At 39.8% G+C, this 26,446-nt stretch overlaps 1 protein-coding gene and 1 long non-coding RNA gene across 3 annotated transcripts in view; one reads left to right on the top strand and one right to left on the bottom strand.

Moving 5' to 3' along the window:
- The window catches only part of CA10 (carbonic anhydrase 10), a 214,960-nt gene that overhangs the window by 139,148 nt on the left and 49,366 nt on the right, over positions 1 to 26,446 (top strand). The gene's annotated exons all lie outside the window — the stretch shown is intronic.
- LOC135330260 (uncharacterized) overlaps positions 626 to 26,446 on the bottom strand; it is an 87,111-nt gene continuing 61,290 nt past the window's right edge. Inside the window, exon 3 of the long non-coding RNA XR_010392158.1 lies at positions 626 to 782. This is a non-coding gene — a long non-coding RNA (uncharacterized LOC135330260). The remainder of the gene's footprint in view (positions 783 to 26,446) is intronic.

Raw genomic sequence — 26,446 nt, 5'->3', positions numbered from 1 at the left:
CAGCCACCGCTGGGTATGCGCAGACAGCCCAAAGCCAAGCCTCCGGAGTGACTGCAGGGGGGACGCCGGGTCCTCAGCACCACTGTGCTTTGCAGACCCACTCCTTCCGCACTGTGCTACATACTAATACAGACCTGGTTGTTCCAAACAACTTTTTTTACATACTCTTACGAGCAAACCTGTCTGTAGAATCACCCAACATGCCAGCAAAAATGAAAAAAATCTTACAACACAGTTTATGGCAGGGGCGGCAGCATGGAGGAGGGGGGCAGGGATGCAGGGCATTTCAACCCCCCCCGGAGGACCTGAGTCCCATAGCAAGCTCCTTCCTCCAGCAATCCCCAGCAATGTTTGGGGCGCTGCATCTTCTCACCCAAGATCTTACAGTTAGGAAAAGCTATTCTAGAGCTAGAAACAACTTTAGAGGCATTCTGAGAAAGAGAGCTTTTTTTTTTTTTTTTCTTAAAGTATTTGGGTTTCTCATTTTCAGTCATCCTAAATCTATTGCTGACATTTTGTCTGGGCTGCTTAGGTTGGTGCTTTGCCTTGGATTTTAACCTTACCCTTTGAATAAAATTTACACTGAAGCAAAATTTAAAAACAATGCTCACATGGGAGATCCTTGCTGCTGTGGCTGGAGTGTTCTCAGTTGCCAGCTTCTCCGACAGCTCTGCACGATACTGTAGTCTGTAGTTCAGATGTGCCCTCACTTCCAATCTGCCAGTATTTCAGCCACTCTCCTTTTGAGCTTGAGATAAGCTCCCGCAGTAGGTAGCACACAGCTGCATAAAGAAGTGGTACACACTTAGCATGTGCTGCAAACATCCCTCCAAATGCTAGCATTATTCTAGGGTGTCGCACGATTTGAAACACATGGGTGGAAAACTGTGACTTCAGAGACCACCCTTGAAAGCACCTCCCAAACACCTGCCATCTTGCACAATTTAGTGCATTTTGTAGCAAAACATTTGTTCTTCAGAAATCCCTTTTGTAGGTACCAGAGAGAAGTCCTTAGCTGCTTAGCAGAGGAGCATCTGGAGCATCAGGAATTCCATCAGCATCGGGGAAATCATCCTAATCTTCCCTTCTGTTTGGTGCTGACATTTTTATCGGGGTTCTCCTTTTAGCATGTCATTGGCTGAGCGTGCAAAAGCATAACCAACTCAGTGGGAATTACCAGTAATAGATTACAGCCAAATTGCGCTGGCAGTTAGGCAGTCTGAATCTACCCTTAGTCCACATAATTTTGTTGCAGTTCCTCTATATTTACCTTAGGGTAAAAGGGATCAGAATCCATGAATATTTGCATTTGCAAGACAGCATGATATTTATAAACCTTGGCTAATAACTGCTAATTGAATTTCATTATTTGACGATAGGTTGTTTTCCCCCGAAGAGCTACCCATTATCATTAATTAACACTACTTAATCAAGATTTTACTTTCCTTCTGTTTTTTTAAGACATTCGCATTTACGCTGTATAATTTCAAAATATAATTTTGTATCCTCATGCTAAACTTCAAATGTTACAGTTTATTACTGCTTTTGCCTTCAATCTTTAAATTATTTTTCATGAGCGGTTAATTTAGTTCTGGTGTACTTGATTCTTTAAGTGAAAAAATAGAGCTGTGCTTGCGTTTAAATGTTTTTTCCTCACTTTGCTGATTGTAATTATTGTAATTGTGGTTTGAATACCAAGAGTTATTATTCACGTTGTCTATCAGATTTTTATTTTAAATTTATGTGCTATCTTATGAGTACACTTTCCTAATAATAACAGCAGTACAGATTGGAATTTTTCCTTTTGGGATTCCTCCCCCCCTGCATGAACTGGTCTTTCTGCGAGTGCTGATAGCAGTGCTTCCCAGTTTCACGTACTCATCATGCAGCAAGTCTTGCAGTTTGGAGGAATTGATCTATGAATTGTTTGTATACACAAAGAAACTTTTGATATTTTAAAAGAAGTGCTTATTCCCAATAGATGTGGGATAAAAAATGAGAATATAATATGACAGTGAAAGACACATAAAAATCACTCTAAATATTTCTTTAAAAAGGCACTGTCATTATTTCAGGGTCTTGGGAGTTACTGAATAACTCAGATTAGCCAAAAATGAACAGAATCTGTGATAACTATTTAAATGTGTCCTAGTCTGCACTAAGTTTGTGTGTAGGTGAGCCCTTTGCATTTCTGAGGGCTTATTAACAGTCATACTTAACAGGTAATACCAAATACTGCTTCTTATGGTGTATTTGGCTTTTTTGATCAAATTTTCAGAATAGTTAGTTCCCACTTAGCAAATACAGAAACTGAATCTTCACACTTTTTGAAGCCCAAGTAGCTTCTGTTGTTCTCAGTTTGAGTTCCTGGATGCAAAACACTTCTGAAACTGTGACCCTCATTTTATATCTGTCAGAGCTGATTGGAGAACAGGTAATGTTCAATTACCGAAGAAAACTCCCCAACATTAACTGGAGTATGCTATACCATCAGGTGAATACAATAAGGCAGATTTAAAGCTCCAGCATCTGAAGTCTAACACATGAAATAGTTGGAGTGATACACCTCAAGTCTGCTCTCTCTTGCAAACTGGTTAAATACTTCCAGGCTGCCATTACTTACAATAAAATAGGAAACTAAGAGCATTCAAAAACTTGTCCCTCTCTGTCAGGCTTGGGACTAGAAGGGTGTCTAGGTCTGAGCGTATTCAGAGGCAGATGGAAGCCCAGCAGGTAGATAAATGCTAACCTCACCTTCAGCAAACGCGCACAAAGAAAGGTCAGCAGTGAGGTTGTGAGGAAGGAATGCACAAATACCATGGAGCTTGCGTCTAATGACACTATGGAGGAAGAAATGGTCTTTTTTCCACAAATATTCTGTTTGCAGATAATTAGCTATCAACGCTTATTCAGTTCTTACACTGTTTTAATACTGATTTTTTTAAAGTTGTAACTCATGCAATTTAATGATAACCTTCAATTTTCCTCCATCCTCATAATGTAATGGAAAACAACAAAAATATTAAAAACTAAATTGCAGACTTTAGAAATACTTCTTACCAGAAGAATGTAAAAGAGTGCGTTCATGCACTATCGTGGCTGAGACTTTTAATGCACGATGGCTCAAGTCATCTTATTTTCTCACAGTAACTGTTCTCTGGCATTGTATGTGCATGTTTAATATTTTTATTATTGTATAGAGTAAGATCTCTTCTACCCTAGAGTGATGACCTAGTTTTTAGGAACATTAAGAATTTTCATGTCCCATTGACTAGTGGCTACTACAGTTTCTGAACATTTTTTTTAAAGATTAGTATTGGTATTAGATGTGTATTAGTAACCTTCATATGTGGCCCATTTACCCATTTACTTGTCTGTCCACAGAAAATAAAGGTTTCCCTGTCTAGTCATTTCTTATGGCACAGCAAGGAAGACGTCTGGGCCATTTCAATCATATGTTTGATCACCTGAGGCATTCAGGTCACTTTGAAGTGCAGAAAATACTCTGCAGAATTGGTCTAATTAAAATACTAGTATAAATAAGTGCTTTAGAGTCTATATGGTATAAATTATTTGCATGTTTGAAAAACAAACAATTCTTAAACATAGACTGCATGCTTGAAATGTGCTACAGTTTTTCCCCTTGGCCCAGTTTGTATGAGTTGTTTCAGCACGACAGTTGCAGTATCAAAGAGTCTCAGGAATTTGTGACTTCAGAAATTTCGAACACTAGCTTACAAGAGCCAGATATTGCTGCTGTGCCCTTATGCTGCCAGGCCTGTCTCCCGTCCTGAGTTTTGTCTAAAGAAAAGGCTGCATATGGGAAGGAGCTGGTGGTCAAACTGCAATTATAAAGTGAGTTACCAGGGGGTTTAATTTGCACTTCTGCATTATCTTGCACAAGCAGCGAGGTTCACTGTGATACAGGTTTTATATGCTGTGGGTTGGCTGAATGAACCCTATCTGTCAGGCAAAGGACCATGTGCATGGCCAAGGCTACTACACTCAGTGCAGAAGGAGTATTTATGAGAAGACCATTTATGTATTTAAGCTCATTTTATATTGTGCAATTGAGTTTCCTCAGGTGTAACTTCTTGGAGAAACGTGTTTCAGGAGGCATAGGTGTTAAAAGAGTCTTTTTATAACTGGCAATGGAAAGAATACGGTTGCTTATAGTGAACAAGCGAAATTCCACTGAGCAGGAGCTGGGCAAAGGACACAGGCAGGCCCAAGGGTCTTTGACTTTCTGGTTTACTTTCCCCTCCTGCCAAGGAAACTTAGGAAGTTTCCTTAGTTTTATTAGAATTACCCGGACTACAAGTTAGCTCAGACTTTGAGAACAGAAATTTTAACAATTCAGATGCAAAGTTCATAAGACCTTTTTCACAATTCCGGCAGCCACAAGCTGTCCCGTTCTCCATGCTGTGGTACAGCAGTGCTGATGTGCGGACTGAGGCTGGCTGACGTCTACCTGGTTGTGCTGATGCCCTGTTCCCTGCTCTCGCATCCTACCAAGCTCGCGTGCACGTTTCCATCCCTTTACCCAAACTGCTGAAGTAAGAAGTCTGTATACATAAATAGCAGTGTGTTTCAGCTTGGTTCACAGAGTCAGTCGCTTAAAGTAGGCTCGTCTTCCACTGCCTGAACGTGTGCGTTCTGGGGTGACTAGAAGGTTAGAAACTCAGCCAGCAATATGAAGATACTCCATATGAACTGATATATCTTTTCACACAAAAATATGTTTCATTTGTCAAGAACTTCAATGCCATCTGAACGTCCCTGTGGCCTTTTACTACAACCTGCAGGACGTAACGCATTTCAGGGCCCAGCGTGGTTAGCAGACTCCACCCTCGCATGCCCCGCAGTGAGCAGGCCGTGGTCTCCGCGGAGCCGAGACGCTTGCCTCTGGCTCAGAGGGCTTGCGGGAGGACTGCGCATCTCACCGCTGGTCGGTCTCACTGGCGTGCCCCACCGACACGGGTACACCAGAGCGAACAGACAGCGGGACTGGGTCCTGTGTTCATCCGTATTTACTGAACAATAAAGCAGCTTTGACCAGAGACAAGGCAGGCAAGGCACCCGCTTCCCCGTCGGCTGCTGCGGCAGGAGGGTGGCTGAGCGCACGGGCTGGCGTGCGCGGGTGCCCCACGGGCCGCCTCTCCCACCCGCAGCTCGCATGCAAAGCACAAGGGTGCAAACACCCGTACACCTTCTTAGCCTGCGGTTATGTTATGGCTTGTCTTATTTTCCTATACACACAAGTTTAATTAACAGCTATCACTCAATTTGTTCTTGATTTCATCATAATTAACAGTATGCTTAAGTAATGATTTTGCTTATGTCTAGTAACTGAAGCTAAACTTGTCAAACTATTGCTCCGTTAATTTAATTCTTCCTCTTGATTTAGGAAAATTAAATTACTCTAATGCAGTTAGTCTTACAGTAAATGCTTTCAGTTTTCTTGTGTTGCTTAGATACTTCCACAATGTTTTCTGGATTATTATAATTTGCTGCCTAGGGAATCTGTAAGCAAAAAATGATCTCTTTATAAATTATCAGATGTACCTGACTATTCTACACAACTCCTGTGTCATAAAAGGCAGTAGCTTGGTTTCAATTTTAAATAATCTAGCAAACTGCTGTTCCTATACAATATTATTTTACAAATAGGGGGAGAAAATGATTCAAATAACTGTCATGATTGACAGTCTTATCTGTTACTGCCAGGCTAGCACACATTAATTGGCCACGTTGTCGGATGAGCTGGGGATGGGCAGGAAGGGCCGTTCACCTCCAAGAGCAGAAGAGAGGCCACGTGCCACCTCTCTTCCCTGCACAGGAGCTGGGTGGGGAAGCCCAACAGCCAGAGCTCCGGTGGACATGGGCCCGAGAAGCTGCAGGTTGGGGCACTGGGTGATCTTGCAGACTTCAGCTCTGCACTGTGCAAAGAAGTGTGCTTCCTCAAAATCCTTTCATTCTGCCCCACACAGCTGCTATTAAATGCATTCTTACTTGACTATTTTAAATGGATGTTTGTTCAAGTTTTTAGCCATATGAACCTTGCTAAAATCATGGAATTGCAATTACTATTGTTAGTTGTTTGAAAAAATAGTGAAATAAATACAGTGTGACAGTATCACCAGCCTCTGGGTTACAGAAGAAACAATATTCACTACCATTGGAAAATGCAAGGGAGAATACGATCTGGATGCTTCTTGGGCTAATTTGCTCATGTGCCTGTTCTACAGGCTTTCCAATGTCAGCCCTTTATCAATAAATGCAATTTCCTAATTGGAGCTGGAAATAGCTGTTTCTCAAAAAGTATCAGCACTTTTTGCGATTGTAGAAACCTCAGTAATTATTTTTGTATTTCAATGAAGACACTGCTGCATATAATAATGACTTACTGTTTTGTTACACTATTACTTTAGGCCATGATTTTGTCAGATGCTGGATATCACAAAGCTAAACAGAGTTAACCTTCCTAACAAATGCACAAGAAAGACCATCCAGACATATCCTATTGCGTACAGAAAGTAGTATGTGTTATTCAGATCATTAGTAATTCTTCCCCCAAATTAGCTAGAGGGGAGTCTTTCAAACATGGAGCATGTCAACCTAACTTACTGATATGCTAGAAGATACAATGGTTTCTTATATATTCTGATTGCTGAAATCATTTGAGTGTTTAGGAACAGAGACAGGACCCACGAGGTCTCTGAGACCACAGCGTGTGCTGTGCTGGTTGACTAATGCCATTCAGTTGCTACTAAAATTATGGCTCTTTGACTGTTTTTCCAGCCATTTTCCTCTATTCAGCTGCCTGGAACAAGGCAAGGGCGAGATGCGGTTATGATGTCTCTCAGGGCTTGAAAAGATAGCCCAGTAGCACTATCTGTGTTTGATGTAGAGATAGCTGTCTTGTGAATATTGCTGGCATTTAAGTCCCAAGCAGTTCAAAATATATACTGCATAAGAGAGCGGATAGGAAAGTACCTTGTAGGACTCCAAGCACAAATGTTCTGCCTTAGAGAGCAGCTTCTTGTTAGCTGCCAGCTTTTGAAAGGTTTGTGGTCATCTGGGGGGAATCTTCAACCATCTCTACGACGACTCTCCAGGAGCTCAGTGAAGGCTCATTTTACTCAGTGCAGCTGAGGACAAGGGCCTGGGTTTTCCGAGTGATCAGGCCTCTTAAAATCTCCCTTGATAAGTAAAATAAATGATATGTGCCTCTGCTGTCATCATTTTAGTGAAAAGGATCAGGGTTGAAACTTCTTCAGGTCCCACTGATACTAGTAGGACTCTAAACCTGTGGGTTCTCTCTCTATTGCAATCTGTACCAATTTACTTAACAGTAGATCAGTTTTGTAATATCCATACAGCCCCTCTTACACCACAATACATCTGCTTTGTATTTATTTTACAACGATTACCTATTGATTAAATATAAATCCGTGTAAACTATGACATAGTTTCCAGATAAAGACTTATACCAATTTAATTACATTGATTTAAAAGTAACCAAGTATTTCATATATGTATATATATTTTTATATGTTACGTGTTAGGAATTTAAATAGGGTGGAAGCTCACAAGAAACAAAAAAGAAAAGGAAGTTCTGGATTGGGAGGGTTCACAAGGCAGAGGAGTGTTACGCAAGGGAAATCAAGCTGAAAAAGATTGCTGTGCCAAGAGTTTTGATGAAATGATGCCTGACTGGGTTATTTCCCTTCAGTACTGCTCCCCACCTGGTTCACCCTGCCTACTTGTTACAGATTTCTCCCAACATGAAGCTAACTTAACCATATAGCTCTGTTCATACATACCGTGAAGTAAAATGGTACTTCTTAAGCTAGTATGAACAGTAGCTGCATTATATCTTAACTTTCACATAAATTTATTCATATGTACATTACTTTCTCAAACTCTAAACTTAAAGACCTAGCATGCAAACCTAATTTCTGTCAAGACTCCATCAGCTAGGCAATCGGTCGAGGCCTGTCATCACTCTAGATACTCAAAAAAAGGTACATTGAGGGCATTACGGTGTGTGTTTTGCAATGTCCTTCAAAGAGCACTTTATCCAGAGCCGTGCTGATATATCATGTTACCCACAAACTGGATGGCACAAGAAGTGTCACTGCTAGTTGCTGTATCTGGCATTTTGTTACTGCGATGACATGATGTCATTGCAATGAAAGGTAAAACCAAATAAGATCATTTCATGAATGCAATGTGGATTGGACAGAGAACTGAGAAAGGAATTACCACCTTTTTGGGAAATATTACCTACTCTGCTCAGCAAGTCAATGGACCAGTTTCCTACATTCAAGTGTCGTAGTGCCACTTCTGGAAGGCACACAGCACCTCTTTCACAGCTCTCCTTTCGTCTCCCTTTTCCCACTGAAACTGCTGTCATCCAGCTTTACGTGGCCCTGTGCATCATTGTGAAACCTCTTCACCAAGCTGCCTTTGACACTACACAGTTCTGCTTCACAGAAAATACACATCTGTTCACACTACAATCTAGTTTTCATCTTAGTCAACTCTAGTGCAACTTGGAAAAACAGGAAGAACCAGGCCTATGATTTCCCATATATTTCTTGCCTGACGATTCCATTTTTTTACTTAGAAATCAAATCTTGGGAAAAAAATCCTTTATGTCTCCAAATGCTGTCTTATAAATACAGTTTGATTCAACTTGATATATTTATAAGAATATAGCAATTGACAATTTTTAAATGTTATCTTTGTTTTTCTACAACAGTTCAGTTTTCATTCATTTCTTTCCCTGTTTTTTTCAGAAACAGATCCTGAGAAACTTACACTTTGCCTGTGAACGTTTCTGAGTTGTGCAGCCCTCCTTTTTTAACCTTTGCTTGTAGACAAATAATTGATGAGCAGTTGGGGCAGGGCAGTGCCTCTCTCCCCAGTAGGGATAGTCTCATTCCAGCTGATCTTGCTCTAGTTTTAAGTCCAAGCCTGGACCATTTGTTTCAGGATGACCTGCATGCTAATTAGCTTGCTAACATTGCATAGATCTGTAAAATACACTATTTCCCAACAATTCTCAGATCTCCTATCCTGCCAGGGACCAGTTTGCCATTTCATCTAAAAAAATCACCAAAGAGTTCTGAGTATTAAAGAAAATTAAAATATTTGGTCACAATGAAGTATTTCATTTCAAATAAAACTCCAGATATATCACCCAAATTTCCAGAAGGCATCCACAGCTTTTAGGCAAATGCGTTTACCTCCATTCGTATCTTGTGCGTGCATATGCTAACACTGGGTGAGAAGCCCCTCGACTTGTACCAGTAAATGTACCCACAGCTTAACACAGGCACACAGTGCCTGTGTTAGTTCAGGCAGCTTGAAAATTTACCCTAAACCTGATTTAATATCTCATAAGCCTGATTTATACATGATCTGCCATAAATGATCATTGATTGAGTATTCAAAGCAGAAAACCAAGTGAACTATACATAAAGAACGACTACTTATCTTTGCAGGGCATCTTTCTCTGTGCATATTGAGTACTTTATCTTTTCAATGGTCACTTAAAAATTCTTAGCTATAAGCTCTAGATCTGATTCTTCTCTCACAACAGTGTAAATCAGAAGCAGCTATACTGAAGTCAGTGGATTAATACTACAGTAAATCCCAGGTGACAGGAGAATCACTCAGTCTCTATTGACATCAATAAAAAGAACACCAGACTCCATGTAAATAAATAGCAAGAAGCTTCCTAGAGTCCATTCCAAATGGCAAAAGTTATTTGATAAATATATTTTATTGAGGCCCTTTTAAGTTGTGTTATATTTCACCTGATGTTTATATGGTAATTCTTAGAAACTGGTTTACTGCATGAAATATAAGATACTTTGATGGAGTCATCTATATGTATATGTAGGAACAGGAGGTCGGGAGTGCCACATATGGAGAAAACGTACAGTTCAGGGTTCCCAAATGGTATCTTTACATAACTGTTAAAAGACTTAGAGGAGCTGAATAGCTGTGATGGTAGAAAAAGAAAGAGAAACATAAAACTGATGGTAAATAAATATTTGTGTGCACACACAAGCCACACAGCAATTACTAATTTAATGTCAGAAGACAAGGAGAAAACAGCTGCTAGCTGTATTTTCCATAGTAAATAAGGTCATTTTAATGTGATAGTGATACCATTTGAATCACTTCCTGTACTTCAAATACAATATTGCAGGTATTATTAAATATTCCCTGAAGTTATCGTTTCTCATATATTTTTAGTGGTAAGGAAATATACTCCTTTTAGAAAGAATGTAGATTCTATGACAGGACAGATTTTGCTTAAAATAGGGCTTTGCTTTAAAAATGTGAAAGGGGAAATCTGCTAGTTATAATCCAGTTTACTGAGCAGATTTCAAATACTTCATATATAGGGGCTCTCGGCAATAGCAACATAATTTGACAGTAGTTTCAAAACAGACCTCTTGCATGTCAGAGGCAGTATGAGTCCATGGCTGCACAGGCTGCAGCAAAGCAAGATGCTTCTTCACCTGCCTCCTGCCATTAGCTCGCTAAGGGCAATCAGCTGCCAGTGTGGTCTTACTGTTTCTGCTCCTGGAGCTACCTCTGTCCTTCTCGGCCTTGAGCTCCATCACGCAGTGTGGACATGCTGCCCATTCATCTAATTTTGTTACACTGAAATACTACTATTTAAATGGAAGCAGAGTAAATCCAGTTGCGCTATCTTATGAAAACCCAGCCTGATGGCTTCAGGGTGCTGGTTCAGAGACAGCGACAGTGGGCTGCATGCATTAGTGACAGCGAGTTAAGCAGAGGGAAGAAAGAAAGAAGGCCTTGAGGGATCAGATGAAGTGTCAGTATGGAGCAAAAGAAGAAGTGTCCTGTTTTATCCCCCAAACATTGTGACAGCAAAGTTAGAAGAGAAGAGATTTTCAGTTCTGCTGAACCAGCCCATAGCAATATGCAGATGTGGTAACCTGCAGCTGAAAATGGAAATTTAAACAACTCCTGAGATGCATACAAGAGTGGGTAGGCTCCTCCCGTGAATATATCCTGGAAAAGGGAATATAATAAGTACTGCAGAGCTGAGCATGGGAATTGCATCAAATTACTCATTTGCTAAAATGTTGCAAGAAGCAAATGCTTTGATTTTATCTCAATACATGTTGAATCATGTTTTATCCAGTAATAATAATCAATAGTAATTTTCAGGGCCCATTAACATTTTTAGAAGCACCTAGGTATGTAATAATTGGGATTTCTTTTTTGGTTCTTCTGGTATATCAATGTCACGAGTTTGGGGGGCCTTGGGGGTATTGTTTGTGCTAGAATACACATCATCAGCGAAAAGCTTTCTGCTTAGCAAGTCAGCTTCTCCCTGCTCATTTCTAGGTTTTTCATTTGAAACCAAACTGTCGAATCTTTCTCAAAAAATTGTTTACTGCTCTTTTATCACCACTTGCTTTCATAAATGCTGTCAGTGCATACGATACCCTCTCTACTTCAGAACCTGCTCACAGCTGTATACTCACAAAGGTGATAAAACACATTTGATTTTCACTGAAACAAGCTTGAGGGCCCTGCTTATAGGATATCTTATACAGTCAGGCAGTGTTAATTCAATTTGTGTGCAAGTTGAGCTGTGAATTCCAAACAAAATAATAGTAGTTCTGCCTCAGTAGGGTGAAGGCTCAATTTTAGAGTGTAACAAGCTCCAGAGAATGGAAAACCTCATGTTATCAATGAGAAACTGGTTGCATAGTAAATAGCAGAAGTAATTATTATTAGCCAGAATTAATTAACCAGAATTAGTTCTTCTTTGGCGCATACTCTTAGCCTGTGGTGGAGCACTCACGGATCACAACTTCCAGGGGCACGCCACACAGCTTGAGTGAAACTTCCTAGGACATAATGTTTTTCATGTTAGTATCTAACTTCTTGTTGCTGTATGATGTATCCATATTATAGGCTGCTAAATGTACCCATAGCTGTCTTGCTCATGAGATGGAAGCCAGGATTAATTTTGCCTAACTTTGAAAAATTAAAGAACCTACATTGCTCAGAGAGGAGCTCATGCCCCACAACTGTTTCATTAGTGAGTTCATCGTTCTGACCATTTCCTTTCCCCTGAGTTGGGGTTATTTCAGAGCTTTATCGTCTCCTCGGAAAGATGCCTTAGCAGTTCTCTGTTGTACCCCGAAACGGTGCAACAGCCCACGTGTCTGCCTACCGCAGACAGGCTGCTTGCCAGTAGCAGTGCTAGCCCTGCCAAGGGCTGCTCCTAGCTGAGCTCCAAGTCTGCAGCTCTCCCACTGATCACTGCAATCGATGTGAAAGTGTGGAACTGGAAATAAACCCCGAGCAACCAAGCAGTGCAGCTCTTCCTAGAGCAAAATGATAATCCTCTGCAGCGGTCGTGGTTTGAACGATCGCTAACAACTGCATCAGTAGCAGAGAGCCTGAAGATAGGCTGGTTACAGATCAGAAGGATATCAGGAAACATGAAGAAGCTCCTTAATTAATTTCTAATCCTTTTTCAGCCTTAATCTTCTTTGTCATAGTAAGATCTGGCATTACACATTTTTGGCACACATGCTTTCTAGATGATGTAGATTAAGTCTTAGGTCTCTGATTTGCTAAAACAGCATGTCAGTAGGTTAGCTATTACTGCAGCCTCGTGCTGGAATACCATGGGATTATTCTGTCTGGGTGATATATCCAGCTGAAATATTAATTAAAACTACGTGAAGGTGATTCACTCATCTAGGATTTTAATCCATGCCTTGTTCTGTGCTTCACAAGGGTTTGTTCAATCTCTTTGCCCTAACTGGTGCTGTTTTATTTGCCCATTTGTTCCAGACTAAGACTTTGCATATAGAAATGTTCGGGGGGGGGGGCTTCTGAATACCTTACAGCTAGGGCAGGGGGGGACATTGCAGGAAGAAGAAGAGAACAGAAACTAACCCTCTTGCCTGTACTGCAGACACTATTTTGAGTGTATACTGGTTATCCAAATAAAATCAAAGGTATTTTTATCTATACTGTCTTCTAATTTATGACATGACTATAAAATTAAATAGGCCTCTTCTATTAATATAACAAATACAGGTTATGACAGATAGTCAGCACTGCATACTGCATGGTGAAGTCCTATAGATTTTACAAGGAAAATATTAGTCTTTTCTACCAGACTTTTTAAAAACCCTCCTACACAGGTATCCTACAGCAGAATCTGAAGTCTCTATTGGATGTTTGAAACACATATGTTAGGGAATTCTGTCCCCAGAAAATTCTGTAGCAAAATAGTTCCAGAATCCTATAGAAGGAGCATAATAGGCTTTCTGCAGTACCTTGTATAGGACCTTCTAGGTTTCCTTAAAGTTAAATAGATCTTTTCCATAAGGGCAGGGTTTATTTTAAGGAATTAGACAAATTTAGAGCTATCTGGACAGCCACTACCTGATCCTGCTTCTGCTGATTTCAGTGGGAGAATATCAGGCTGCAACTATGGTATAGCTAGAGAATGGTATGTTCATCCTTTCAAACTCAGAAGGAAGGTAGGTCAGCGCTGACAGCATATTTTGAATTGCTCCTGTGTGATATGCTTTTACAGCACTACCAGATCCACATTCAGGTAAGGCGAGAATTTATTATCTGCCCTGCAGTCTTGATCAGGAGAGAGACGCGTTCGCTAGCCTGGACGAAGTGCTGCACTACGGAAATGAAAGGCTGACTTACCGAGCATTTTTAACTGGGTAAAACACATTCCCGTGCTACGTGCCTTGGTCAGAATTTAGTTATCTTTCAGGCAGCAAATCGCAGAAAGCATTCAGAAATTCTTCTGCAAACCTCGCAAAGAATACAGACACAGAACAGATAACAGCATTACCCAGAAGAGCCGAAGACACGAGGGACCTCCACACATGCATTTAACTTGCCTCAGCAGTACACAGGGACAGGTACTATAGCAAACCAGATTTACTATTATAACTGTGCTGACTGCTCATGTATGTAGGACAGTAAAAAAGAAACCCAGCTAACCAAATCATTAAAAGATGGTATTGGTATTACACAATTACAGATAAAAACATTAGGATTAGTGTTTTTCTAATGGCCTAAGGAACATACTCAGGAATTTCCTAATAGATTAAGAATGACTTCTCTATTGAAGTGTTACAATTTACCGAATTCTGTCTACTCAGCACTCCTGAGAATCAGGTCACGTCTACTAAGGTGCCTAAACGTGAAGAAGTTGTCCTAGATCAGTCTTTCTCAGACATGTGTGGACCACCCCCGGCCCATCAGTCTTCGAGTGTGTGCAAGTGCCTACAGGGCACTGCACCGCCTGGGCTGCAGCTGCGGCCGGCTGGCGAAGGGAGTTCGCGGTCCAGGGTCGAGGGGGAATTAAGTCACTGACATCTGCCACTTTGCGCCTCCGTTTGCATGCGATGGCATCAGGGCCCAGTGGCTGAGGAACACTGATCGAGGGTGCACAATTTGTATCTTAGAAACCACTGGTTTGATTTTGTTTTGCTTTTGTGTGACAGGACATACAAGGAATGAGAGGGATTTAGGAGTATTAAATCTTTTTTTAATATATAAATGAAAAAGACAACAAGCAACAGTATTTAAACCAGAAACCTGAAATCCCTGAAAGGTGATTTGGCCATAACATTTTTATTCAGGTTCTTACTCAATACTCGTTACTATGTTGTCAATTGTCAGCTTGTGGATGTCACATTTTGTTGGTAATCCCCTGGTGGTTCTGTTATGCTTTATCCCCCTACAAATTTATTTAGTCCCAGAACGGATTGGTACATGTATAAACAGCCAGTTTTGATATAGCAGTTACACTCACTCCTGTGGTGGAAATTCAAATATCAAAACTGTTTCTGTATTCCAAATTGAAACATTTTTAATTGTTTGTCCTTACTTGTATTTCATTATAGTCTAATATGTGTGCAAGAAATTTGTATTGTTTCCATTTTATATGTTTGCGTTACTAACAGACATGCTATCGTGATATAAACTGTCTGCCCATTTAACCAAAGAATAATCTAAATAGTCATTTGAGTATTGTTTTCCTTTTTCAGTAAGTAAACTGAGCAGATGGTGTTTGAAGACACCATAATATTCCTTAACATGTGCAAAGCTTTCACACATTCAGCAAAAAGCAAGATCAATTCTAACACTGGTTGAAAAATACTTCTGAAATAACAGACGACTTTTTCAATGTTACATCTTGACCCAGCCACTGGGTTTCCATCACCTTTCCTCGCTGAGTAATGCCGTAAGATTAACTTAAAATAATGTGCGTACTATTCCCTCTAGCAAAATGATCTAGACCAGAGGTGAAAATGCATCTGTCTGCAGATGCTTAAGTTATTCTTCTATATGTGAAGAAAACAGTTGCTGGAAATGGTTTGCAACAGAGGAAAATACATGCTCCTTCCCTTACCATAGTGTTAACCTCCGAGTTACGAAACGAGGAACCCCCTTTCTCCACCTTGCTCTCTTCTGTCACCTCTAGCACTGGGGATCACCTAGAGGCTCGTGCACGCTCACTGCTCACGTGAAGCAGAGCTCCCCTTGCGCAGCTCCAGCCCTGCGCTCAGCGAGTGACGTGCCCGTACTTTGGCATGGGAATGGTCAGTGAGGCCAGCGATATGCATAATTCAGCTTAGCGGCTTAAGACGTGGCTGGAGGGATAAACTAGTATTCATTCCTAAACAGAGGAAAGCTACCAGAGAAGTTTTTAATTAACCATGCCAGTCCATTTTTTAACTGAAGTGACCAGGAGTTCTGCAAAATCATATGCAGCAGATTTGGTTCAGTGTCCTTATCGCAAATGATGAATGCCAACAACAAAAGGATAACGGAGCCGAGTTTTAGCGAAAACTTAGCTTATAAATTCAGCCATTTGCCAAGTCAGTTGATGCCCTACTTTCAAGACTGTTATGCCAAGCAATTCTGAACAGTCGCTGCTTATTAAAAATGGAGCACTAAAATCAATATAGCAATATCTTGTTGGAGAAAATTCCATTTATCAACAGGTTTGTCATTTTAAAGATGATTAAATGACTCGCTTATTAGGCATCATCTAGACTTTAAAATAGTTGGTATGAAAATAATAAGACATGAGCCACAACAGACTTACAAATCTTCCAATTACATCAGGGAGTGGATATTTTCCCATAAATGTAGACCTGCAAGATTTTTCTATCTTTACTTTAGAGTAAATCAGTCACTGATTACATATTAAAGACTGGTACTGCTCACATCGATTTTAGTAGCTAGGGTCAGACCCACTATTCAGTATCTATAGGCATCTAAATTGTTAAAATAGCAAGTTTGTTGAAATTTTCATTAATGTCTTACAAGAAGTACTTGTACTGATCTCAAGAGTTCATTTTGAAAGCTCCAATTCAACCTAGGCCTAAGTCTTATTTAGTTAGTCAGAATACAAGCACATTTAAAATATTTTCCTTTAGTGCAGGCAGAATAACAGATCAGAGTTTGAGAATGAACTCAAAACCACATCTTCATCTAGGATAAAGAGAGCGAGACTGTCTTTACATTACAAATGAGATGTTCAGTACCTTGCAGCTCCTCAGCTCTAATTCATCACAAATAGGAATGCATATATACAAGCGCATGTGTGAACACCCAGACGTGGGAAAGACACCATTTTAGAGGGATCTGGGAGCTTTTTCAGCTACTGGTTTGCATGCTACTGAGAAAGGAAAAGGTATAAAAAAAAAAGAGGAGAAGAAGTTGCTAATAAATTGAATGCTGATTTATAACTGAATACTACCTACTATTTTAAAAGATTCTTCCTGATAAGATATTAAACATGAACTTGTCAACATTATTGTTTTAACAGATTAAACATGCTTGAGCCTTTTAGAATACACATGATAAAACACTGATTAAAAATGAACTCGTCTTTTATGCCTGGAAAGCTGAGTTCGCATCTAGTCTGAATCACATCCCAAGTGGAAAACCATTCAGTCATATTCTGATTCCTAGTTAACCTTCTCCCACGATGCCTTCCTCTTTTCCTGATGGAATATTTTGCAAAGCCAGAAAAATCTGTACAGGGTAAGTACAGCAGCCCAGAAGAAGCGCAGGAAATCGACAGTAAATCGGCATGATACAAAAATTGCTCTTCTTGTGGACTTTTTCAGAATAATTCCTCATCATTTCTTTATTATTGGAGCTAGTTGAAAAGTGCCTTTCACTCTGTATAGAATGAGACATGCTTGGGAATGATGCAAGGAGGAAAAAATTGCTTCTTGGTATTCTGGGCTTTGTGGCATTTTGGTTACTTGTAAAAATAGTAATTTACACAATTCCAGTATACATGGAGCTGTAGAGAAGATTAAAATACCGAACAAACAACCAGCTCTTCCCCCACGACTGTGCAATCTGAAAGCACAGCAGGTAACGTGAAAAAGAAAAAAACCCCAACAAAACAAACACAAAATCTCTTGAGCAAGTTTTAGCAGAAGAGTGCGCATAAATGGAGTCTCGGGAAGCTTTGGGCCTGAGCAGGTTCGGCATGTAGCTCTGCTAGGATGGAGCTGCACACGCATTTCACCAAGCCTGGAACCACCCGAGGCGCTCAGGTCCACCTCCGTATGGGCATTTAGCTTGAGCTCAAGCCCATGCTGCAGCCCAAATTTCCCAGTCTGCCATTGAGCTGGCGCAGTAACTCCCTTTTCATTCCAGCCCCGTGAGTGAGCTCAGGAAGAGCAAAGGGCCGTCTCCCACCGGAGTTGTGCCGTGCAGGCACCGAGGCAGCGGTGCTCCCGCCCAGCCCAGCCGGGCTCCCCGAGGCAGCGCAGCCGTGGGCAGCAGCCCGGCAGGGACCGGGCCGGGGTCAGGGCAGGCGTGCAGAGCGGCTTCGAGGTGTGAAGCAGAATCACAAACATATGGAAGAGGGAGGGAGTCGGGGAGAAACTCTAAACAGTCTCTTGATGGTAAGAGAGGAAACTTGTAAACTACATTTTGGGTGAAATGAGCAAGAAAAGGAGTTTGCAGTTTGACACTTGGGATACTAGCTGCGGTGATGAAAAATACAACATCAGAGAGACGAGACTCCACTTTTTCCATTCAAGAATTTTGAAATAAAATTTGTTTTTGAAGTAAAAAAGCAGAAAGAAAGGATGAGAGAATCATTTGCAGCTGGTCACCTTGAGTAGGACTGATTGGAAAGTTTCCAATCTTTATTTCAACAGAAGATTGCAAAAATTAAAAGAAGTGTTTGGTTTTCTACCCAAATTTCTAAGTGTTTTCTTTAAGTCTCAACTTCCTAGCCCATCATTTAAGCAAAGAGAGAAAACCTCAGATATTGTTTTTCTCTTTTTTCCCTGGAATCGTGATAGAGAGAATATTCCATAGAAAAGAAGAAGCCAGATGCTTAAAGATGTGTTTGTACTAATGCAAGTTAACTAATGCAGGAGATCACAAATGATACATGTACCAGCTGTGGAGGACTCCAGCAAGGCGCAGAAAATATAGTAAGAAATGCTAAAAGGAATGAAAAATATAAAAGCAAATCAGTACTAACTTCTTGAAAAGAGAAGGGAAAGGGCTGCCTGTAATAATGGCAGGTTTGAATTCGAGGCATATTGAAACAGACTGAAGATGAAGACTCTTCCGGTTAAGCTAGAGTTGGTAATTTTTGGCTTTAGGGAGATCCATTTCAATAAAATGATTTTTTTTTAAATGTATCATCAGAGAAAAACTGAAGAGTTTGCAATAGAGCAAAATGTCAGGAAAAGCAAAAGAAAGCTCAGTATAGGATTTGTTTGTTTGTTTTTCTTTTCTTTCTACCTCTAGTTCAGTTCCACTATTTTCTTATCATAAAAAGGTACACAAATGCTTTTGATGCAGATAAAATAAGAAAAGTAAAACAGTCCTCTATTAAGCAGGAACAGAAATATTTGTCACTGTAAAAGCTAAGTTATTCTCCTTCTTTAAAGAACTAGAAAAAGCAGGCCAGCTCTCTTCTGCAGCTCAAAAACACTGAAACATGCTACGAGGCAGAAAAGCTCATGATTTTTGCATGCCACAAAGGATTTGCCTTGACACATAATGAGTTTTATTGAGGTCAAATTTCAAGCTATCTAAATACTAGTTTACCTCCAGAGATAAAGGGCTCAGGAAATTATTTTGCATTAACTATGCATTTTTTCCTTGACAGTGTCATGGGAAGCAGCTTGATACTGTGAGATATACCGCTTTCAAAAACTTGTTACAGTTTTACTAAGAAAGGTAATAAAACTTTTGTCCCTTTCACAGCTAAAAAGCTGAGATTCATAGATTCTTCTTTTCATTTCCACTGATTTATACTTTCAGTAAAGCATTACCATGCTTCTCCAGCTACACCACAACTCAGACACTGCAATTTCCCTTAAACAGGGTTCAGTACCCTGCACCTTCTTGGATCTTCATGGCTAGAGCAGCCAGATGACTTCAGAGAGCAGCAGCAGTGGTCACATCATTATTTTAGAGGGTTTATGAAAACTTAATAGGCCTAGAAATTTAGAACCTCCCGGCACGAAAAGAATCACAGAAATAAAGAACGACAACAAATGAGGTTTTCTGGCTGTTGTAAAATTCTATCATTAACCTTAATAATGGTATGTTCTGATTCAGAGCAAAGCAGATGAACTCTGCGGCACATCTCAGGCAGCTATATGCTTTTCAGTCTTTCAGACAGCAATCTAATGCGGGATGCACAATAGCAAGAAGGTTTTGTCAACTTATTAATCTAGGCCTGTATGTGAAGACATTTTTCTCTTTCTTCCTATCCACAGAAGGTGGTAAAAAAGAAATGATTCATATATATATATAAAAAATATGTATATGCAGGTAAATAAAGTGGTGAGTGTATTAATATTCCACACTCCACTACAGTGTATTACTAGTAGCTTGAAAGATATTTCCCAGATTAATTTAGCACACCTATTTTGTTAATACTACACACAAATTATAATGTAGAATATAGGCCAGCAGTTTAAAAAAGAATTTAAATCAATCAACTAGCTATATCTCATTTGTTTGTTCGGTGGGGAAATTTCTTCCAAAAGTTGTATTACAAAAGGAAGCACTGAAAAGAAGTTACAAGTAATATAAAGATATTTAGGAAGCTTGAATAAATTTATCAATACACAATCAATCAAATGAGTTATTCAGCATTTAATGTCTATCTATAGATAGACATTAAATAATAATAAACACGAATAAACACGAGGCAAGTGAAACACAACTCAAAAGCACTGATTTCAGTACATATCCTATTAGTTTCTATTTGATCTGGGATCTGCTGGAAACCTCTAGCATTCCCACCAGAGAGCTCTCTGCAGGAAGGACTCTGAGATCTGCGCAGCTCCTGAAGGTCAGCACAGCTCAAGATCACTTGATAAAAAGTGACTCAATTAGACCTCAGGATTTTAATTAACATATTCAGTTTTACACTTTAAACCCCCATATAAAAAAAGAAAAGGTGATTTTAAAGGTGTTTTTCATTTATCTGGATTTCTCAGAAGTTTGTAGGCTTTTATACCATTTTACAACCTTCTAAAAATTTACTTGATATTTAGATTTTAAAAAGATGGCTCTGATATCCTTTTATCCAAGACAATAATTATTCTTAACACATTTTTAATGCAGATGCTTTAAACTGAAATCCTGTGACACATTGCTAGGCTAAATTGGGGTAATGAGTTCTCCAAGCCCCAGTTATTCTCTCAATTACTTACTGACTTAGCCCTAACTCTAAACTAAGGCTAATGAACTAAAAGGAGCACGCAAATGTATTTTTCCCTTTTTCTGTTTCATGTAATGCTTATAACTGTGGCACAGCAAAGCATGAGGCTTGTCATCAATGGTAAAAAGGTGCCTATGGAAACAGAGGCCTGTGAATCCCTGAGCCTAGCTGTACAGTCCAGCAGTAGGTGCCTAGTTTTGGATGCCTCCAAAACGTCTTTTCTGAATACTACAGCCTGACACAGGCACCAAAGGCTTCACGAGCAATGGGAGCTCTGCAGCGATAAACCAAAGTCACTCTAGGCTGCACCACAGTAAAGACACATCTGTGCTGGTGCTGAAGCACCAACAGGTATTTGTTAATAAAGCTGCGAGTGATCTCAAGACGTGGTCTGTGCCCCACACTACAAACAACTATATATAACTTGGAATTTGGCATAATCCCTTTACCCTTTTACCTGGCTCAAGGGAAGTCCGACTGTTGTTGCTCTGCGTGCCAGCACATGGCTTGCTGTTTACCCTGACGTGGTACCATTCTTCTGCATGTACAGAAGTCTCCCAAGGTTACATCGTTACGTAATTTATTTTTGCACATTCCTCTTTCATACTTAAGCTTGCCTGCAAATATCCAGGTTAAGATTCAAGATACTACACAGCAGACAATGATGGACATTGAGATTCCTTGTCCTTTCCTACAGCAAAACATTTTTAATGATTTCTTTTTTCACCCCAAACGGCATGTAGTGGATCCCCCGGTTGGGGAAGGGCGCAGCGCCGAGGCACCTTGCACCGTGGACGCTTACTGGCGCACAAGGCTCCCAGCGCGCAGCGTGAGCTGCCGTCCTCGTGGAAGCAGACCCTTTGCCCAGCCACAAAAGCCAATATTTCTGTCTATTTCAATAATACAATTTTAAAAAAGCATCAATGCACAAGGCACTAAATTAATGCTAGACACTGTAAGTTCTACCGCATCTGCTTTAGCCTTAGCCTTTAGCCATAGTTACTGACAAGCAAGAATCATTGTATTAACGTAGTAGTGGAAACATAATAAAGCGCTTTATTATCCCTAAAAGGCAGCATGTGGCGTATAGCCTCTGTGGGGTATTACCAATACACTAGGAGCAGTTTCATTCCTTTACATCCTGTGGCATATAATTAGCTCAGGCCAACCACGACCCTGCAGGTCCTCTATTAAAATGATATTTTTGTTACAGAGTTGTGTATACATTATTGAAGCACAATATTTTGATCACTGAAAATTGACATATTGTGCTCATTAGCCAGTAAGCTTGAATATTTAATTTATGAAGATGCCTCCAAGTTTCTTACAGATCAGTCACTTATGAAAGTAAGCAGACAAAACTGTAGAGTAATGAATGGGAAAGATTCTTACTTAAAATGGTGCTTTAAAAAAGAAGAAATTATGTCATACCGTATGCTGAAACATGACACATTACATCAGGCAGGTAAATGGATTAATTGTACTCATTAACATCATCTCCTTTTTAAAACTTTTCAGCTAACAAGATGAAAAGATTATTTTAATCCTTAAATTTACCTCTTATAGTCTACATTTTTCACACAGGCCTGTTTTAATCAAATATTGATGATGATGCCTGTTGTTCTTCAAAGCTCAGCACTTACATTGCAGCTCCCTCCCAGGAAGTTGCACTGTACCGTAACTCGGGAATTTTCTTTTACTCAATTTTCTTTCTTTCTTTCTTTCTTTTTTTTAACACAACATAAGATCCATTGGATCCTTGCCAGAAAAGGCACTCCAGATACATTGCTTATCTGATGGCCTTCAGGCAACTCGCTGAGCCTGCACCCTCCAGACACGCCGCTGCAGACTAGGAGCGTGCTTGACTTAGGAGACAGACTTCACAATTCCTTCCCATCACTGAAACCACCACTTCAGAAACTGAAGCCACGGATTGCAGTCGTGTCACTTACTTACAAAAAAAGATCAGTTTTAATTTTCTTCCTGGTGGTAGAAGTAACCATGGCGTAGAGGTGATGGGAGTATGGGATGGGTCAACAGTGCTCTCTGCTGGCAGCCACGAAAAGTTGCAAGTAACAGGTCTGAAACTTACCTTAAACGTAAAGAATGAAAAAATTGGAATATGTATGTTCCTATCTATGTCTAAGGCCCCAGACATATACGGCCAAATCAATAAAAGATCGTGGTTTACAGGGTTCAGAAGCATGCTGTTTACTACAAAGATAATTTTGAAAATTATGCGTTTCCACAGTTTCCTTATATACTGTTGCATATGATAATTACCCTTACAGATGAAAGCAGGAAAAAGTATGAAAAATAACTATTAAAATGTAGAAATACTCACTAAATGAACTTAAATAAAACTGAATCATAAGTAAAAAAAGTTTAAAAACAATAAAAAGAATAAAACCTGTGTGCGTGCACATGTATACACACATACAGAAATACTGAAGGATGAAGATAGAGCTCTCAAATATTCTGTGATAGTTTGGAAAATCTATAGAACAGTTTTCTCATATTTAATTTTATCAATCTCTTCCCCAAGGGAAGACTTTAAAGCACAATTATACCATTCTTTAACAACTGTTAAATACCTTAGAAGAATAATGCTGAAACATCCTTTTATTTTCCAGCTTAGGTCTCCTGTTAACAACTGCTAGGAAATAAAGACAGCATCATAAAAGTACTTCTAAAACTAACAGGATGCCGTAAGCACAATATTCAGAAAATGTATGTTGCTGTATAGCCATTGCTTTGAACTACGGGGGTGCAGTTCTGCTGCGGAGAGCTACGCAGCGTGCCTCGGCAGGGCACATTGACAATTCTAGTTTGGTGCGCTGCTTAGTCACCGTCCCTAAAGTCAGATTTCAAATCACAGACTTGCCCTGAAGTCCGTGTACGCTCTGTTTGCAAACCCTGAAGCAGTCTCGATTTGCACAGGAGAGATATAAGTGACTTACTACAGTAACATCAATTCAAATCAATGAGGACATTACTTTATATCACAGAATATGGTTTGGTCAAGAGACTATGAACAGAAAAAAAAATTAAATGAAAGGAACATGCTTGGGGGAACTCGGGAAACCGTGATTCAGTTTGCCGCTGTATCCACGAGTTCACGTTCAGGTGACCTGAGTCACAGAGTGAAATTTTGCAGAGGACAATCCTGTCCAAGCGTCAGGAGGAAAATGAAACCACCCTGGCATCATTCAGTGAGAGAAAAGACAACTGCAGATTTATTTGCACATTTGTGAAGCAGTTTGAGACTCTTGAATAGCTGATGCCAGGAACAGTTTAATATTAGTATTAATATTTTAGTGTTTCCATGGAGCACTGGCCCTTCCACAAACCTCCCCGGGCCACCGGTTGAGGAGAAAAGAAATGACACAGTAAAGGTCACTTACGATTCATGCTGCAATCAGTAGGTAACCTGCTGCTCTTACTACATGGATACAGATTGGCAGAAAGCAAAGTTAATGACAGTGTAAGTGGCATTAATAGTCAGATGCTGTTAACCGGGGGAAAAGGCCACCGCTGCCTGAGCTTGCAGAGCTGCTTGCTTGTTCCCCTGGAGGCCACGACCCAAAGCGAAAAACGTGGGGTCAGGGGGCAGCTGATAGAAACTCGGTTATTGCAGGGGGTAAAACTGGGGCACTATGACACCTTTAAAACACTCCTCAGTCCTTGGTGATTTGCTTCCCTATGCAGTGCTAGCCCTTCTTTGGACTGTATCTATTTTCATCTTAAAGAAAGAAACATCTAATACTGCAGATAAGATCCAAGGACACCGCAGCAGGCAGCCACACACAATTGATTTTCTTGGTTCCTTACATTCAGTGCTGCTCCACTGGCAGGTAGTGATACAAGTTAAAAAATGTTCTTGGAACTGATCCTCAGACCTCTCTCACCAGAATAAATCCAAAACGCTAACTGAGACACTATTTCACTATTTCGTAAGGGCCCCTAGGAAGCAGAGAGCCTGCGCTACACCAGTGAACTGCTAAAATAGCCCGGGATTGAAAGACACGGCATCCATCTCAGCTCGTCTCTCCTTGCCTTACTAGCATGGCTTTGCCACCAAACAGATTTCTTTTTCTGCCATTTTCCCAGCTAAGATTTTTGAAAGCTAATTTAACATAGACGGTAATCTAAAGATGTAGGCTGCAAAAGAACTTCCGAAAAATGTCTCGTTCATGACTAGTTGTGGAAGAAAAGACTAGGTGAAGAAGATACACTGTTAACTAAAACACAACAAAAATGCTTTCACAAAGATACAGTTAAAGAACAACATCAGAAAAAAATGTTTCAGGGTTTTTATTCTAATGGTCACAAAAATATGTTGAATTTCAAAATAAACAGGGATCAAAGAGTTTTTGTTTGTTAGTTATGCATTTTTATTGACTTTGCTTGTGTTCCATCTTTTGAAGAGCAAAACTTGGACTTTTCTGTGATCACAGGACCAGTAAGTCATACTCAGATACAGCACAAGCAATCGGATCTTACTTAGAAATGTAGTATAGAATATATTAGCAGCGTGTGCTTGTGTGACTGTCTTGCATCAAGATAAAGAGAGAGAATAATGCTGCTGGGGAATTGGGTGCACAAAGGTCTGTGAAGCAAGAATTAAAATGAGTGAGATTAAATAGAAAATAACTACATCAGGAATATGTTAATAATTTAATTAAAACCTACCAAAGCTGAAATATTCCACAATTAAGGTTGAAGCCCCTCAACATGCTTTATTCTACCTGGGGATTTTGACATATGTAAAATTGCCTATTTGGAAACACTTCCCAATATATGAGGAAAATGAGGTCAATTAAGAAAGTGGTATGATTGTTAACTTAGAAGATGTTGGACTTTGCTGTTTTCTCAGACAGGCTCTTACTGATGTTTTAAACATTTTTTTCCTTTATTGCAATCTTATTTCTAGTGCATAAGATACAGTCAATATTGATCCTTTTGAGAAAGAGGATGAAATTTAGTGCTCTTTTTTCCTCAAGCTTGTTTACTATGTTTTCGTTTTCATGTAACTTCCAAGTCAAACAGGAACAGAGAACAAAAAGCATACTTGATAGGAGAGCAAGAAGCAACACAACAGCCATGACTGTGAAGGACTTAATGCCAAAGATCAGTTTGACATATTAAAGAAATAGTTGTATAGATTTTAATAGATCTTTTATATTATCCTTCTAAATCACCCTATAACGTTTTATCCAATCCACAGAAAAGTATAAAAATTAAACACTATGTTTTCTGGACTGGCAGATATTGTTGACTACATCAGGCAGAGTCAACATCTTTCCTATAAGGTGCCACATCTTATGCTGTGTATCTTACAGAAGAACGTACAAAACAGAAAATATCTCCTAATTGACCTCTGTGCCTGAGCCCCTTTTACTAGACCACATGCAACTTTGCTTTCCATAAATCCAACTCAGTCTAATGTTCTAAAATGAGTTTGTACCATCACTTTACAGGCTCAGTACCATAAAGTATGGAAAATCCTTCTTTTATCAATAGCTTCACAGAGCGAATAGGATCAGAACCTACTTTTTCTCCATTCACTGAAATAATAGCACATAGCTTTCTGCGGGAAACAACACAAGACAGACTTCTTTTTTCTTGTATTGTTTTTGTATGCAACTTTCCCACTGA

Source organism: Dromaius novaehollandiae, chromosome 18 (assembly GCF_036370855.1).
Source record: "Dromaius novaehollandiae isolate bDroNov1 chromosome 18, bDroNov1.hap1, whole genome shotgun sequence".
NCBI classification, from domain to species: domain Eukaryota; kingdom Metazoa; phylum Chordata; class Aves; order Casuariiformes; family Dromaiidae; genus Dromaius; species Dromaius novaehollandiae.
This window is presented reverse-complemented; position numbering and strand designations above follow the sequence as displayed.